Source organism: Falco peregrinus, chromosome 5, assembly GCF_023634155.1.
Source record: "Falco peregrinus isolate bFalPer1 chromosome 5, bFalPer1.pri, whole genome shotgun sequence".
Taxonomy (NCBI): Eukaryota; Metazoa; Chordata; class Aves; order Falconiformes; family Falconidae; genus Falco; species Falco peregrinus.
This window is the reverse complement of record NC_073725.1, coordinates 94,929,186-94,945,417: the sequence shown is the minus strand read 5'-3', so window position 1 is coordinate 94,945,417 and position 16,232 is coordinate 94,929,186. Positions and strand designations below refer to the sequence as shown.

Sequence of the window (16,232 nt, the reverse complement as noted above, 5' to 3'; positions counted from 1 at the left end):
TCTGTTTGAAGAATATATGTTGGATAGCTTCTCTGAATGAAATGTGGTCACAGGGAAAAGATGGTGAAGTGGTGGGAACAGCTGTAGAACTGAAAAGGGTGCCCAGTGCAGAGCAAAAATTCAACATATGACAGATCTGAACATCATCAGTAGGAAGTTACGTTTTAGTAACAATGATTCTTTGTGTTTTATCTTAATTTCCCAAGTTGTAACGTAGAAATAAAAACACCTTCATCTTTTATAAATGTTGGGGTTGGTCCATGGGCTTACTCCTTTGGAGTTCATTACAGTTTACTTTGAGTGAGCAGTCATAGTACTGGCAGAGTTAAGTTGTTTAGATAGCATAGTAGCTCTGCTTCTCTGGATAAACCAGCTTACTGTGAAGCTGCTTCTTTGTATACCCAGAGCTCTCAGTCTGGCAGAAGAATTTAAATATGAAGTCTGAAATTAATCTGAGTGCTATGTTCTGTATCCTGTGAAGAGTACTAATGCACTTAAATATTTACCAGCACCAAACATAGTACACAATAATGCAATAATCAATATGTACTGTAGGAATACCAAGTCTTTAATTTACCGCATATTACATTGAATAGGATAGCAGTCTGCTTTGTCTTCTACTTTGCTTTACTACAGTAACCTTTAAACCCTGCTTATTTGTTCAAAATAAATCCAAATCTCTTTTTTTTTTTTTTTTTTTTTTGTCAGTAACCTCCTTTATTTAACAGACACTTCCTATTTCTAGTTTCTTTGCTGGCATTTATCTGCTTGCAAATGGATTTATTATCAAGTAATCCTGGTTTTGAACAAAATGTCTTTTGCTATCTCAAAACCCCAGGCTCTTCTGTGTTTGCTCTTCTACCAATTAAGTAGAGTGAGTCAATGAAATCCTTTTTCAGGGCATCATCCAAGTAGGTTCTGTAGAATGAAATCCTGATGGCTACTCTGTCGCTAAAGCAGGTGCTGTATAATGGCTCATTTGAACACAGGGATTGGGAGAAGTAGAAGGATGGATATTTTGGGCAGTAGATTCCTTTACTCTTTTTCTGCCTCTTTTCCAGCAAGCTATTCCATCCCATACACATCTGGTGTGCTACAGTAAAGGACTTCTACAAATAAGAATGAATTTTAATAGTGGAACAGGCCTAAGTTCATCATGATGCCAGCAAGTGTGGCCCCTCAGTCTTCTGCATCCTCTGCACTAGCGACTGTGGCTGCACAGTTAATCATGTTTAGCTGCTGTGTTCCCATTGAGAAAAGGTTGATGTTTTAAATTAAGCAATAAAACAAAAAGTTGTGTGTGGGGTTTTTTTTTCTCTGTTAGTTTGCTATCAGGTTAGTGTTGTATAAAGTTGTGTGGTAAGTATGCTCTGACAAAGGAGAGGTGATGGGGATTGCTGGAGCAGGGAGTGTGACACAGTGACTGCCCTTTTTAGCGCTAATGTCATCTTAGTTTGGCGTAATCCAAGGAAACGGCTATGATGAATTTGCATCTTTAAAACTCTGCTGTTCCTTCTCTCTCTCTCTTTCTCTCTCTCCAGTATGTTCACTCTGAATTTTATCTGCAAATTGTACCTTGTATTTCTGCACTGGAAGGTGTATTAGGCCCTTGTGAGAGATGGGGGCATGATCTGCACCTGCTCCCTAGCCCTCTGGAAAGAAATTCTGCTGACTTCCTTGGATGGTCTATCAAGCAAATAGATGATTGTAGGTACTTTAATTCTTTCTGCCTTTCACATTTAACTGTGACCTTCTTCAGCCTCAGGATTCATCGCTGCTCACAGAGATGAGAAAGCCTCTCATTTCCATAACAGCACCCTTCCCCAGATATGAGTTGTTGGTATTTACATGTAGCTGTAACAACTGAATAATTGTAAACAGGAGTAAGCACATAAGAAAACTACCAACCAATTCATAAGCCGGTCAAAGGAACTGCCTCTCTTATCCTAGGATAAATATAAAAGCAATCCCAGCCTGATAGTTCTGATACTTCTGATCTTTTCAGAAGGTTAGGAGTGGGGGATAGAAAATAAACCCAACTGTAATCTTTAACAGAGAGATGAACAAAGAGCATCTCCAGGAGAATCTCTACTTATATTTTTGTTTTCAGGAAACCTGGGCTGATATTTCTTTTTCTCTTACATACGTACAGAGTACTCTGCATATCTACTTCAGTTTGGATAATATTCTTTGGGTGAAGATGCTCTGTATTAAGTGTGTGAGAATGTTACTCAACTTTCAGAGAGGCGGAGTGAATTCCTGGCAAATAACTCAGCATGCAGCTTATTTACTTAAATACTTGATCTAGCATTCAGAAAGATAACAAGCATTTAAGACTGTGAAAGGTGCAATAGGAATTGCTTAGCCTTCCTTTTTTACGCTTTCTTGGCTAGGATGATGATAGGAATTTCACCAAATGAAAGCTACTGCACATAAATTTGAAACCAATGAAAGAAAACCCATGCTAATCTAGGGCCAGTATTTGCAAGATCACAACAGGTTTAAGAGAAAGCAAAACAAATGTGAAATAAAGACATCTGAATTTGGGTCTGTTCATTGGGAATGAAGGCTGCTAAAACCATTTATGCCTGGTTGTACCCTGGAGTACTGTATGTACTGGTGCCTGAGTGCACACATTTCCTGGCATACGTACTTGCTTCCCATAGGATGAGAAGCCCTCTGTCATGTAAAGGGATGCAAGGCAGGCATGGGAAAGGGTAGAGCAAGCAGAGGACATCTTTGGGCTCCTGGAAAGCAGTGGCCAACACGTCTGGACTTTTTATACCTCATGCCAGAGGCTGATGACGACTAACAGATGTTGAATCGGGGTCGCAGCTTCAAGGCAGCGCACCCCCTGCATATGCTTGATGGCGTTTTTATTAGTTGTGGGTGAGGCTGGCTTTGGGAGGGTTTGCTTTTTTTTTTTTTTTTTTTTTAATGGGATTTGTAACTCAAGCTCAGGGGCTAACTGAAATATCAGTGAAATGTGGTGCTCAACAGCAAGGAGCTTTCTGGCTCTGGTCCTTGAGAGTGTGCACAATGACAGCTATTTTAGAAAGCAGTTGACAGCCTGAATGTGTGTTGCCGTTGTACATCTGCATTTCCACAGCTAACAGTCTCCTCTGTCAGTTCATGCCTGCTGCTTCTTGCCTAAGTTGTTTTGTGTGCACCTGCAATGAACAAGACCTTTCCAAGCTTTTGAATACTCTCAGCTTCAGCAAATTAAAGGGTGATAATGTCTAATCAGCACTGCACAAGTTGTTCACTTCTCTTTATATTCATGTTAAGAAGCATAACTGAGAGAAATATTCCCCTTCAGCTTTGTCGGAGTGAACAGAACACCATCTTCTAATAAACCTTTTCTTACGTGATGATGATATATCATTACAGCAGCTTCTGAAAGAATAGTAAAGACAGGACATGCCTGTGTACTTGTGAGGAAAGACGGTCAAGAAACCTAAACAAATCCCAGCCTAAATAGATCATATCATGAACTGTAAGATATGGCGACTCAGATGATGTTGTGCTCCCAGAGTAAGTCAAAGGGATGAGAAGGAATGGATGCTTCTGGCATCTCACAGAAGCCACCCCTGCAACCCAGCCAGACCCAATACAGCAGCATTTAATAGTTTTTAAAAATCTTACTTCTCTGGAGCGCAGGAGGAGAAGTCAGATGAGGGAATGGCCAGTGGCAGGTGGGGCAATAAAGAAAAGGGGATGAGGCTCACAGTGTGCTGGTCCAGGGCCTGGAGAATTACCTGAGGAAGAGGAGATAAATGAATATTTTATTGCTGCTGTTCACCATTATGGCAGCATGAAAAGGCAAAGAAGGAAGTGGAGAATGGTAGGCTGGGAACACATAATGTCCCTTTAGTGGTGCTGTGGGTTTGCTCTGATGAATCTGTCTTGCATCTCACCCAAAGAAAAGAAGTTGGCTAACGATGTGCTTTGCAGATGGATCAGTGTTGGCACTTAAACAACTCTATATCTGGTACACAGGTGTTTGATTTTGTTTTTGTTAACAAGCCAATAGCAGGCAGATTTAGGGAAAATGGACTACAGTTTCTGTGTAGAGACAGAGTTTCTCTCACTGCTTGTAATCTAACTCCACCATATGTTCAGCGTATGAGCCCAAGCTGTGACACATCTTCCAGTCAGTGGGCCAAAATCACATCTGGTGAAAGTCAAGAGTGGAACTACACCTACCAATGCTACTCAACCTGATGCCTCGCTTCACAGTCCTGTTTTGCTTTGTCAAGTTAAGCAAACACCTTTGACAATTCTCCCTGATTATTCGTCCTGTCACAAACTGCTGTCCCTTTTGTTGATGCTTGTATGCTTTCCAGAAAACAGTCTTCACAGCAGATGTTTGCTAATGCAGAAAGGGTTAGAGAAATAGTTGTGAAAAATAGATTACAATAGTTAGTTGGTTTTTTTGAAATACCAGGTGCTGTTATTGAAAATGAGGATTAAGCAAAGAAGTTGCTAGATTTGGGAAAGCCTTCAGGTCTGTTTAAAATTAAATGCTGCTCAGGTATTAACTGTAGATTTTCTGTAAGAACAAATCAATGCAATGTGTGCTAGAAAACCCTAACATAGGTGCTAATGCAAGGAAATGTCTTGATGGATGGTGGAGAGGATAACAAAGCGATGCAACATGTGTGTACTCCACTGAATTAAGAATATATCAACTACAAATTCTTTGCTGAAACTATTCATGAAACATTAATGGAGGGGATATTAGTAAAAACTCATGTGCCTTTTGAGGTCAGTTTATAAAAAGCAAGTATGAAAAACATAATGCTAAATGAGTAGTAGGTAGGCTGTCTATTCTATCCCGTATCTGCTGATGCTTGCGGGTAGACTTTAAAATAATTGTAGGCAACGCAACAGCGCTGAATGTTTTTTCCAAGTGTAATACTTCCAGGAAGTTCTCAATTACGTGTTCTCTTTACAGGAATTGTTTTCTAATAGCAGCTTATTTAGTGCTGGAGGGAAGACAGCAAGCCCTTCTTGTTATTCACCCTGTTCTCCTTCTCAGGTTGTCTTTTCTTTAAAAAAAAAAAATCTTTTCCTTTTTTATTTTTCTTTTTTCTTCTAGTTCTTTGGACATCTGTAGAAAGAGCTCTTTCTTGGTCAGTGTGTCACAACTGGAAATGAAATAGTGCAAATACCCTGCATCTGCAGTGTGTCTTACATTGCTGCGGAACAAACCGTTTCAGTGTCCATGGTAGTCACCACTTTCTGCTCTTGTCTCGAATCCACGACTGATGTACAGTGCAGCTAACGCCTCTCTCCAGCCTCCTGAGGCACCATTAAAGTATATGCAAACACACACATACACAGCTTGAGTCACAAGGGAGTATATTGTAAGAAAATAGTGCGTTGATTCTCTTCTTTGGTGGTGCTCAGGAAATATAGCTGGGTACATTGAAGTCATGCTGTACTCCAGGGAGAATGGAAAGGGGATGCAATAACAAGTCTGGTCAAAGCCTTTTAAGAATGACCAAAAAAAAATGCTTGAAGGAATTCAGAATTCAAGTTTTTCATCTCTAAAACTCTTAAATTGCTTTCGCAAGTGTCGTTTTTATCGTGAATCATCATAGCTTACTGGGAAAGTAGTGTAGTGTAGGAGTTAAGGGATGTGCAGTCTGTGTTAAAGTTGTATTTATGATTATGTTCTGAACTAATTTCTTAAGTTTTTCAGAGATAAAGCGGCATTTATGAATAATTCATTCATGACATGGGAAGCTGAACTATAGTAATTTCATCCCAAGAGTTGTTTGGAAGATCTATTGACAATATGAAAATTAATGTTAACGAAAGGACTTCAGTAGAGATAGGTTGGAGAGGAAGTCTGCATATAGTCTCTTGGGAATATCTTGGGATTTATAGTTTTTTTCTTTCATTAGTTTGAATATTGTCCAGCATATGAAATGTGCTTTATATTCCCCCCAAAACCCCACCCCTTAAATACATTCTGAAATTTGAATGCGGTACTGTATCCCAGATGTGTCAGCTTCTCAACAGGTTGCCTGTAGCAGGTTCACAAAAGGACTGAGTTGCTGAAAGTGGAAATTACTTGGAATCTCTCTGTCTAAATTCAAAATTAGCACTTGGGAGCAAGATTTGGTAATGAAATGTAATTCCCCAAACACGTCGATTCAATGGCAGCAGCAGTCAAAAAAGCAAATCAAATCCTATGAAGTTTTAGGACAATTAACAACAAAAGAGACTTTACTCAGTGGCATAATAATGGTTAGGTATTTTTTCTGTATCTTGAATGTGGTGTGAAGTGCTGGTCCTTTCTTCTGGAAAAGAATTCAGACTTCAGAAGGTTCAGGGAAGGGCAATGAAGTTCAAAGGTACAAAATAGCTTCTGTATACGTAACAAGTAGGATGTTCACAAATACTATTTATTTTTTCCCTCTACATGGACAGAGTGGGTGGTAATTAAATATTGAGTGTCTATTCCAGTGGAAGAGTAGAGGCCTTGAAATGACAGTACTGAGGTCCAGGGTCAAAATAAATGGAGGCAGCTTTTCAGTTAATAGTTAAGGCTGTTGACCTTGTTCAAGACTATTGTGGGTACTGTGCTGAGTTAACGTGGTTTTAGTTGAGGAGTGGAAAACCATATGGAGGAGAAAAATCCATTGAGTGTTCCTGAATATATGGACACCACACACTGAATATCTTGTGATCCAGGCTGTTGGCTGGGGGACTATTAGGGTAAGTATCATATAAAGTTATTATAGCCATCCTTTTTCCTAGGAGTTTGCTCATAGGCACAATAAAAATACTGTTAAGTGGACTTTTGCTGCAACTGCTATGTTTTTATATAAATATTGTTGATGAAATTGGAAGACCAGTTAGCACCAAAGACGTGAAAGCATTTGTTTATTCCTCTTTCTGTTCTAACGAGCACATGCCAAGCTGTAGTTCTACTGTTTGCTTTTCTAAGGATCTACTAAAGGCAGTTTTTATTAATCAGTATTTTCCCTCTGTTTTTATCATCACATTTCCGTGTCAATCAAAGAGGGATTATATGGTTAGACAAAAGGGGTCTGAGCTGTGTCGCTTGGAGTCCATTCTCTGTGTGGTTGTAACTCTGCGTGGGGACACGGCTCCGGCAGGCAGCTCACCCATCTGAAACAGAAACCAGGGGAGTTGCCTGGGTGTGATGGAGAGCAGGTTTTTAATCTAGGGAGTTTTCTGCTACGTTAGGCAATGCCAGAGATCAGGGGCGTTGGTTGCATTACATGTTGCACCTCAGTTGAGGTGGCAAGGCTAACTTTGAGATACTTTGGGTCTGTTTCAATTCAGATTCAGTTTCCCCTTGTGTCACTGCATAAGCAACTGGGTGTTAGTGGACACAGAGACACTTTTTCTTCATACCATGTTTCCAAAGCAAGCTGGAGAGCAAGTGGGAGCCAGATTCCATGCTAAAGCCTTGTTTCAGTGTCCATTTAAATTCACTTTGCTCAGACCTACTTTCTGAGTCAGAGTTTACAGTTCTTGCTGGACTCGTGCTGATTCATGAGTGGGTTTCAAATCTGGCTTCTGTCTTCTGTGTTACTACAGGTGACTAGAGAGGGAGTCCAGGGAGAGTTCCCTATGTAGACCATAAGGAAACCAGACACTTGAAAACTTTCGGGAAGTATTGGGATGGACAGATGAAGGGGATGGATGTGCAGCCTGTGTCCCAGCTAACCTGGCACTGGGAGAGCTGCCCACGGCTTGGCTGCTGCCCGGGAGGCAGTTCAGCAAGTCAGCAAAGGCTGTAACAGTCTGGCATGGTGTAGCTGATTCAACTGGGGAAGGGGCTTTCCCAGACATTCAGTCTTGTGTCCATCTGTCAGAATGCAATTTTGCATTCTCTTTTGAAAGCCTGCTGCTGGCTGTCAGGGCTTGCTCTGTGCCGTCTGGCTGCAAATCAACACATCTTAGACCCTAGAGCATGCAGCTCCGGTAGGGGCATGCCGAGCTGGCGGGGGAAGCGCTGCCTTTCCCTGTGCTAACTGCATCTCGGCAGGTCCCACGCAGCTCAGCGCGGGAGCGGAGCAAGCCTCTGTCACCAGGCAGCCCTGTAAATAAACCCGTAAAGGCAGAGCCCAGACTGTCACCCTGCGTTTACCCAAGTCACAGGGGTAGAGGTTGCCTTCCAGTGAAGTCACGTGCGCTGCAGCATCCAATTTAGTCGATACTAAACATGTTCTAAATACTGCCTTGGTATTTTCCTTATGGGTGACAGTTGTTTCCTTCGTTATGTGGCCACTCATGAGGGAGCTATTTCATAGGGAATTCAAATGTCTTGTAAAAACAGCAATTTTTCGTATGTGGAGGAGATTGTGTGTTTTATTCCTCTTGTGTGGCTTCATTTTCCCTAAACTAAGCGCTTTGCTTCAAAAGGGTGTCCTTGTAAATCTTTGTCCTTTTAAACTCAAAGGTCAATGATACTTTCTATATGCAAATTCAGTTGTTAAATGTATTGCACATTACTACTCCTGGCAGATGGGGAAAAACTGCAAATTTATCATGGTGATGGCTTCAGGAACAAAGTAAGTAATTATAGACACAGTATGACAACTAACAACAGTCTCTTTTATTCTCTGGTGTTTTTAGTAGCCTTTCATATGAAAGCAGAGAAATAGAAGGTTACCTTAGCTGTGTGTCTAAATCTAAGCCAATATTAGCAGAAACTGCAGTATATAGCCTTTATTATTACCCATTAGAATGCAATTTAACTTCTGGCCCCTTAATAAAACTCTTCCCAGAGATACATTAATAAAGACAAGTTTATTTTGTGTTAAACTTTGCTTTTGTTTCTTGTGTACCATAAGGAATTATAGGCAGTTGGAAGGAGAATATTTTGCTGAGAGAATTTTTTACTAGTCATATTTCCTATACTGGATAATCCATGCTAATAATCAAAATAAAACCCAAGGTATTTTATAACATAGTTAGTTTGTTTTTATGATGATATTGGTGGCTGTGAGTTCTAAGTCATCACTGCTCCGCTGTGCCAGGTGTCACATTAAGTGCAGCAGACCGAATCCAAATAGCAATCCAAATACGTATGTTACTAAAGAGGAAGAGAAATGGAGGCTTGCAATCCTCTTGGTACAGGTGGGCACTTTCATAGAGCTGCTTACCATTTTTGGAGGGAACAGAAAGCGAGAGCAGAGCCAAATTGCTCGGTGAGAACATGTGGTTTCTGCTTGGCCCAGCTGGCCAGCATCACCCAGCCTTCCTGCTGCTGGGCTGAACTGGTTGCTTCACTTACAGCCATCAACAGCAGATGCCTGGGGGCAGATTGTGTTCCACAGCTCCTGTCTGCACCCTCTCAGTTCAGATTTGAGCTACAGCTATCCTTGCAAACTCAACTTTATTTTCTTACCAGCTTGTAGTCAGTTACTATGTGTTGATCTTAGTAGTATTGATCTTAGTGAACGTAGTGATCTGCACTCCAAATGACTAATTAAATATGCCAAAAGTCTGCAAGGGAATGAGTACTTCAAGCGAAAAAATTCCTTTTTATGTAATAAGAAACTCTCTTTAAAAAAATCATATTCTAAGCACAACTGATTGAAGCATAGTTTGAAGGTATTTTAATACTTGCAGAACTGTGTAAACTACCGTGCGGTGATGTATACCGAGCTATGGAGATCGCACAAGAATTCAGAGGTCAAAAGTCCAGTGGATGCTATTTATAAACAGCCAAAGGAAAATAAGTAACTGAGCTAACACATTGTGTACCTCGGGATACCACTTTTCTAGTGTTTTGGGAAAATCAAACTAGTTCCACTGGCACTCATGTTACTGGAGAAGACGCTAGGTCATGCCTTGCTGGAGGTAGCTAAAAAACCAACAAACAGTTGTGGAGGTAGCAGAGGGGTTAAATACAAAACAGATGTGCACTGGCAAGCCATGAGCTGGCCAGCTCGCTTTCCAACGATAACTCAGTGGGGGCAGAAAAATAGCAGAACGTGGCCGGAGGAACTTGCCGGTGCAGAGCAGAGGAGCAGGTGCCTCCATGGTGTTGAAGACCACCTAAAGCCAAGGTTCCCCGTGGCTGGTGTGAGTTCCTACCTCTGGGGTCTGTGCAGCTCACCAGTTTCATAGCGCCCAAACCCCTCCTAAGAAGATATGAGCTGGCCTGGTCGTGCTTATCAGCCCACCGTGCTGACTTCAGGGGTGCTACCCATTTTACACCAGCTAAGAATTTACCCTGGCCTGGACCCAACAGGATTTTTCTGCCTTAAAAGCCTGCGGGTGCTGTCATGTCTCATGATGACTAGTGCGATCTTTGCAGGAAAATAATGATGCGCCATTGCCCATCCTGCCTCTCCTCACACAATTAATTGAGGTGGGCAGGAATTTTGCTTCCTCCCTAGAAGGAGGCACTGCTGACAGAAGATTAAGCCTGCTCTTTTGGAATTATAGCTGGCAAGCAAAATGCCTTGTCCCTCCCCAGACAGAGGGAAGGATCTTCAGGGGAATAAACTGTCTGATACTTAATGGCTGCCAGTTGCCAGGACTGTACTCCAGTAGGCCAGAGACTCCTTTAATACTGATCTAGGACTGATTTATTACTGAGGTGAGGTACGCTGTCTGTGTATCTTGTGCCTGCAGCGAGGCTTTTCTTAAATGTCTGAAAACAAAATACTGCCCTCATCCCCCAGTTGGGTGCTCCTCCTCCTCCTCCCCCTCCCCTCCAGCAGCAGGATGACGACTGCCTCTTTGGACATGTGGACATGAATGTCGGTTCCCAGGCTCAAACAGATGGGCTTACAGGTTGGAGTGACTCCCTGTGTCTGCCGTTTGCACGCTTGTATGTAAAAATTATACTGGCCATTATTCTAAAACTCGTTGAACGTTGCTGTGGATAAGCAGAAACATTTAGGTAAATGAACTACTGTTTATGTTACTTTTACAGACATGTTATTAAATAACATGTATATGCCTTTGTTGAGAAAAAAAATGAAATAAGAAAGATTAGGCTCTTTCTTGGCAAATTCCTGTGAGATGCTTAGTATAGCTCTGGGTCTTTAATTGTGATTTACTGAAAAATGTTTGTGTTTAGTGACCCCCAAACTCGTGCTGTCCCCTGAAAGGGGAGACACTTGTGATCTCTTGGCAGGTTCAGTGGGGTCAGAAGTTGGGGGCACACTGCCGTGCAGACCTGACTGTAATACTTTTTGCAAGATGGCATAACCTCGGTAGCGAGAGCAAGTGGATGTCTTGTTTCCAGGAATGTGACTTGTCTGGGGTGTGATCGCTGAAGGCGTATGCTGTCAGATAATGTTCTCCAGCACAGTGAGCCCCTGAAATACCTCATCTGAAGAATACCTTTATGTTGCCATTCTAGATGCTTTCTAATTTTTTCCAGTATTCATCTTACACTAATCTTTTCCACTCAGATGTGTGGGAAATGACTGCAATCTTTCTTTCACATAGTTTTTTTTCAGTTAATCATTTGTCTTCAGCAACTGGTGCTGCAATATTATGAGACTTAGGATAAAGTTTCAAATGCTAATTTACAAATGATAAGCTTCCCATCAGATTTGAATTTGATCATTGGAGAGTTTCAATAAGTGTCTTGTATCCAAAGGCATGATGTTTTTTTTTATTATTTTTTTTTCCTAACTGTATGGTATGGGTGCTCCATAAAATAATAATCCCAACCTTTCAAATAATGGGATAATAGGTGAAAGCTATTAACTGTTGGCTGGCTGTTTCAGAGCTGCTTATGTCCTGATCGTCATCTTCATTTTCAGAACCTCTTGTAAGGAGGGGTCGGTGCTAATTGGGGCACAGGTGTGATCTTGCATAAAATGCGTTGCAATACGGTCAGTGTTCACTGCATAAGCTCACTCTAAGAACTTTAAAGATTCAGGTCTGCAATGCATTTAACAGCCAGGTTTACAGAGCAATAAATACAAGAACATGTAAATAATTTTCCGGGACCTGGAATGGCATTAAAATTTCTGAGGCATGTAGAAAATCCCAGAGAGCTCTTAAAACGAAACTGTTTCCCGTAGTAATATGTGGTTAAAAATGTGAAATTCATGGCTTCAGAATGTGATAATGCAGGCCTGGAAGAACTTGTATGTAGAAAAACTTATCAGAGTGTTGCATTTGTTACAGGAAGGTACCGACAACTGCAGCAGAATCGTTAAGTCAGTCGGCTTCAGTGTGTAGTGGGTGTTGTTCTGGGCTCTGCATAGTCCCCAGCAAACACGTTCAGAAAGATATTTAAATAATATGAGTAAATGAATTATAACAAATTCAATACATAATATGAGTAAATGAATTATAACAAATTCAATAAATGAGTAAATGAATTATAACAAATTCAATAAATTTACAATAAATAATATGAACTATGCATAAGTATGCATTTAGAAGTATGTGAAAAGCATAGACTTACGATATAAATAATTAAAGCTGCTCTGAATGTATATATTTCTCTTATTTTTGAATATTAAAAAAAAAAACCCAACAAACCCCACACAGATATTCTAATGAAGTCATGGCTATTCCATTAACTTCAGCTTAATTAAATTGTGGTGATTTTATCCAGTTTAAAAGGCTGTAGAGAGTCAGGACCAAAATATTTTCACTGCTGCGATATCACTTGGTATGATCTATTATCTTTTTGCTCTCTTGGTTTGGTTTGGGAGGCTTCTGTCTTTTCAGTGACATTTCAGGGCCCGTTTTAGTTGATGTGTAAACGCAGAACTCCCAATGATTGATGCGGTTTTTGTTACAAAATGTCATGGCTTCAGTGGGAGTTTTAGCTGAGTGTAGATTACAGGATCAAGCTATCTAAAGACAAGCAGCATTTCTAGAAATATTTACCAAACAATAGAGCGTTTTGGAGAGTAGCCAACCACTGCGGATGTTGGCAGTGCTCCTTGGCTAAATAAAAGCTGCTCCTTCATTTCTGTGTCGCCTCCTTTCCCTTGTGTCATGTAATGGGTGATGCCACGTATGCTCAGAACAACCTATAAACATATAAGTCTTTGCTGTTCTGGGGGGTTAAAGGTTGAAGAGCTATTAACAGGTGCTAGCTTTCTCTTTGAAATTTCTTTAGTAAGTGAAATAATGATGGAAGTGTCAGATTTTCCAAAGCAAAATTCAGATGCTGCATGGCAGCAGTGGCTTTGATTTTAATCACAAAGATTCTAAAATGAAAACAGAGCTTTGAAGTTTGGGGAAATATTAAAATTTTCACTCCTGTTTCTTCACCACCATGACTTTGGCTGTACATCCAGACTTAAAAGCTGTTATTGACACACACAAATCCCCTTTAAAGTGAGTGATCATAACTGTGACTATGCTCTTATGCTAAGCAGATCTGAATATAGCTTTTAAAAAATGACCGTACATGAAAGACTGTTTCCTCCCCTTAAAAACCATTTTGAACAAAGTGAATGCAGTTCCATCTCATAAAGACAGATGATTGACGTTATATAGTGCATGAAATTTTTCTTTTCAGAATCATGACATTTTATAATAGAAGTAGAGATAATGCTGGGAGCTAGTAATTACACTATATACTCCCCCAACAAAAAAAAAAAAAATCCGTCGGGGAAAGAAATGAAACAATATGTCTTTACAAAGAATGCAATTAAGTAAAGCTAGATTAGAGAAACCACTGAGGATAAGCGACATGCCTTATTATCTCAAATGTGTAAATTTAATTTTCTTTTTTCCTAATAATTCTTACTTCCCCAGCATTTTTTCTTATTCCGTGGAGATCAACTTGCAACAGCTTCATTTTCCTATTGATCTATTTAATATTTTTCCATTGTGCATAATAAAACATTAAACAGAATTTGCTATCAATGTGCGAACAGCCTTTCTGTCTCAGAAAAAGATAAAATTGTTGCAAAAATCTTCTCCCTGGGGTAGATGATGACATTAACATTTTTGTTAGGGGAGGAGTGGCTCAAAATTAAACCTTGAAATTACCAGTATTTATCAGAGTCACTCACAGAAGTAGAGGGGAAGGGTGAAATGACTGAGTAAATATCATCATCTCTGTATCTCTAAAGGCAATGTTAAAAAGGCATTAAAATAAGGATGGAAAGACTTCCCTTAGGAATATTTATCAGAGGCGCTTCATCTTGGTGGCAAATCTAAGACAAGACATGCATGGCAATATCTGTTGATGTGAAGAGTTTCTTAATAACAGGTTAGGTTTTCTAAAAGTGATAAGTTTACTCTCAGGACAAAGAATATAAATGAAAGGCTATATTGTAGATTAGTTCTGCACAACTGGACAAGGAAAGGAGCAGCACCATCTGCTAAATAAACCATTTTAGGTTAGAGTTCTGTTAATGCCTTTTCCTTGGTAAAAAATTGTACCTAAAGTGTTTCTGGAAAAGCATACAAATAGGGTTTGTGTAAGTGAGGATGTGCCAGGAATTATGCTCTAATCAGTAATGCTTGCAGCAGATTCAGGTTGTGGGAACGTTTGAAGATTCTGCCCCAATTGCAATCAAAGGCTCACACGTGCGTGTTACCATTTTTGTTATCATCAGCAACAGAAATCTTTATGCTCGTTGTATTCTGGAAAAGTGAGATTTAAAGGAAGAAAGATTGGTAGAATATAGTCATAGCTCTTACTGTAAAGTCTGGAAGCAGTTTGAGCTCTGGAATGAGCCCCTTTGCTCCTGCTGGGCAGGTGTAATTGTTACACTTCTGGACTTTGAGTAAGGAATAATTTTTACATTTGACTATGTATTTTTCACTGTATCTGTTTGTTAAGCAAGATTAGTGAGGAGGAGATCGGTATTGTTAGAATTTATCTTGCTTTGCTTTAGCTATCCAAAATGTAGGCATCTGGGCGAAGTTGGCCATCTATGCTTCCTCTGTGAGTAAAGGAGAAAGAGGAACTTCCACAGGGGGAGAATTCCCCACGTGCCTTCGCTGTCTGTCATCACGGTGTGATGAATCACTGCTGGAGAAAACTGCTGAGGGCATTTATGAACTAAAGAATCTAAGCACTACTTTGCACGCTATACCATGCTTTTTAGATGACTGAAGGTAGATGAGGTGAGTCCTGGCTTATGTGGCTTAGATCTCTTATGTAGAACAGACCTTGACTGTGCATACTTGACACTTGAAAATTATCGATGGATCAAAATTCATTGTTGCTGAAACAGGTAAGATATTTTGAATGATGAATCCCAGTGAGAGCATGGTGACCTGTGCACTGGCAATTCACGAACAGGAAAAGGCAAGAAATGGTTCAGTAAATTACTGGTAGGGAGTTCTTCCCTGATTGTGTTTTGCTGTTATTGTCCTTGAGGAAGGTCCTGTCTGAAAGAGCCGATGATGAGAGGCCGTGACTTTCTGCCGTTACTGTCCTTGCGTCATGAAAATATCTGATGTAACAGAGGAGTCTTGTACTTAAGTTTATTGCCATTGACTAGATAGTAGCAGCACAAACAATAACGATTTCATTCATGATGTGTGCATCAATGGTGCAAGGTACATTTCCCTGTTCTTCAATTTACCTAGGAATTGTTTTGGTACATGGACTTCTGCTAATTATGAATGCTGTGCATTCATGCATGTTAGCCATGAATCTTGGCGTTGAAAGGATAAGAGAAGCCTTTATAAATGAGATTCGTTTAGGCAGCATGTCATCAAGTGACCTGATAAGTAGGGACTCATCTGGATAATGATTAGGTTTTATGTACTATTACAAGGATTGATTTACTAGAAAGGCAATGAGCAAAAACCCCATATCTATAGAAGATTTTATCTGGCTGAGCAAATTACCTGACAAGATAAACCAGATGTATGCAGATCCAAACCAGACTTTTATTTTTCTGAAAGGACAAGATTTTGATTCTTTATCAAACATAATGTGTATTTTATCTTATGAATTGCTCCATTTGTTTTGATTAATTGTTTTAAAGAGGAAGATAATATTAATTTCCACGAAAATATCTGAGAACCTTCAGTGTCCAGCTAAAGGGACTTGTATGTCTTCTCATATGCTTGGTAGCCACATTTCTGGCAATGGTCTTGTAAATAACTTTGCTGCTTTTTTTTTTTTTTTTAATGTAATCTTATGCTCATGAAAGTCAAAGGCAGAATTTTCACTGATGGTAAATCCTTGTGGGCCTTAATTTATAACCCCAGGAAATCTTTCATTTAGGTAAGCAGTATTATCATAATGCATATATTTTAGAGGTAAAAGTTTATTTGGGTGT

The 16,232-nt window shown here is 40.0% G+C and overlaps 1 long non-coding RNA gene across 5 annotated transcripts in view; it reads left to right on the top strand.

The window, feature by feature from the left end:
* The window catches only part of LOC114011180 (uncharacterized), a 209,866-nt gene that overhangs the window by 103,532 nt on the left and 90,102 nt on the right, over window positions 1–16,232 (top strand). The gene's annotated exons all lie outside the window — the stretch shown is intronic.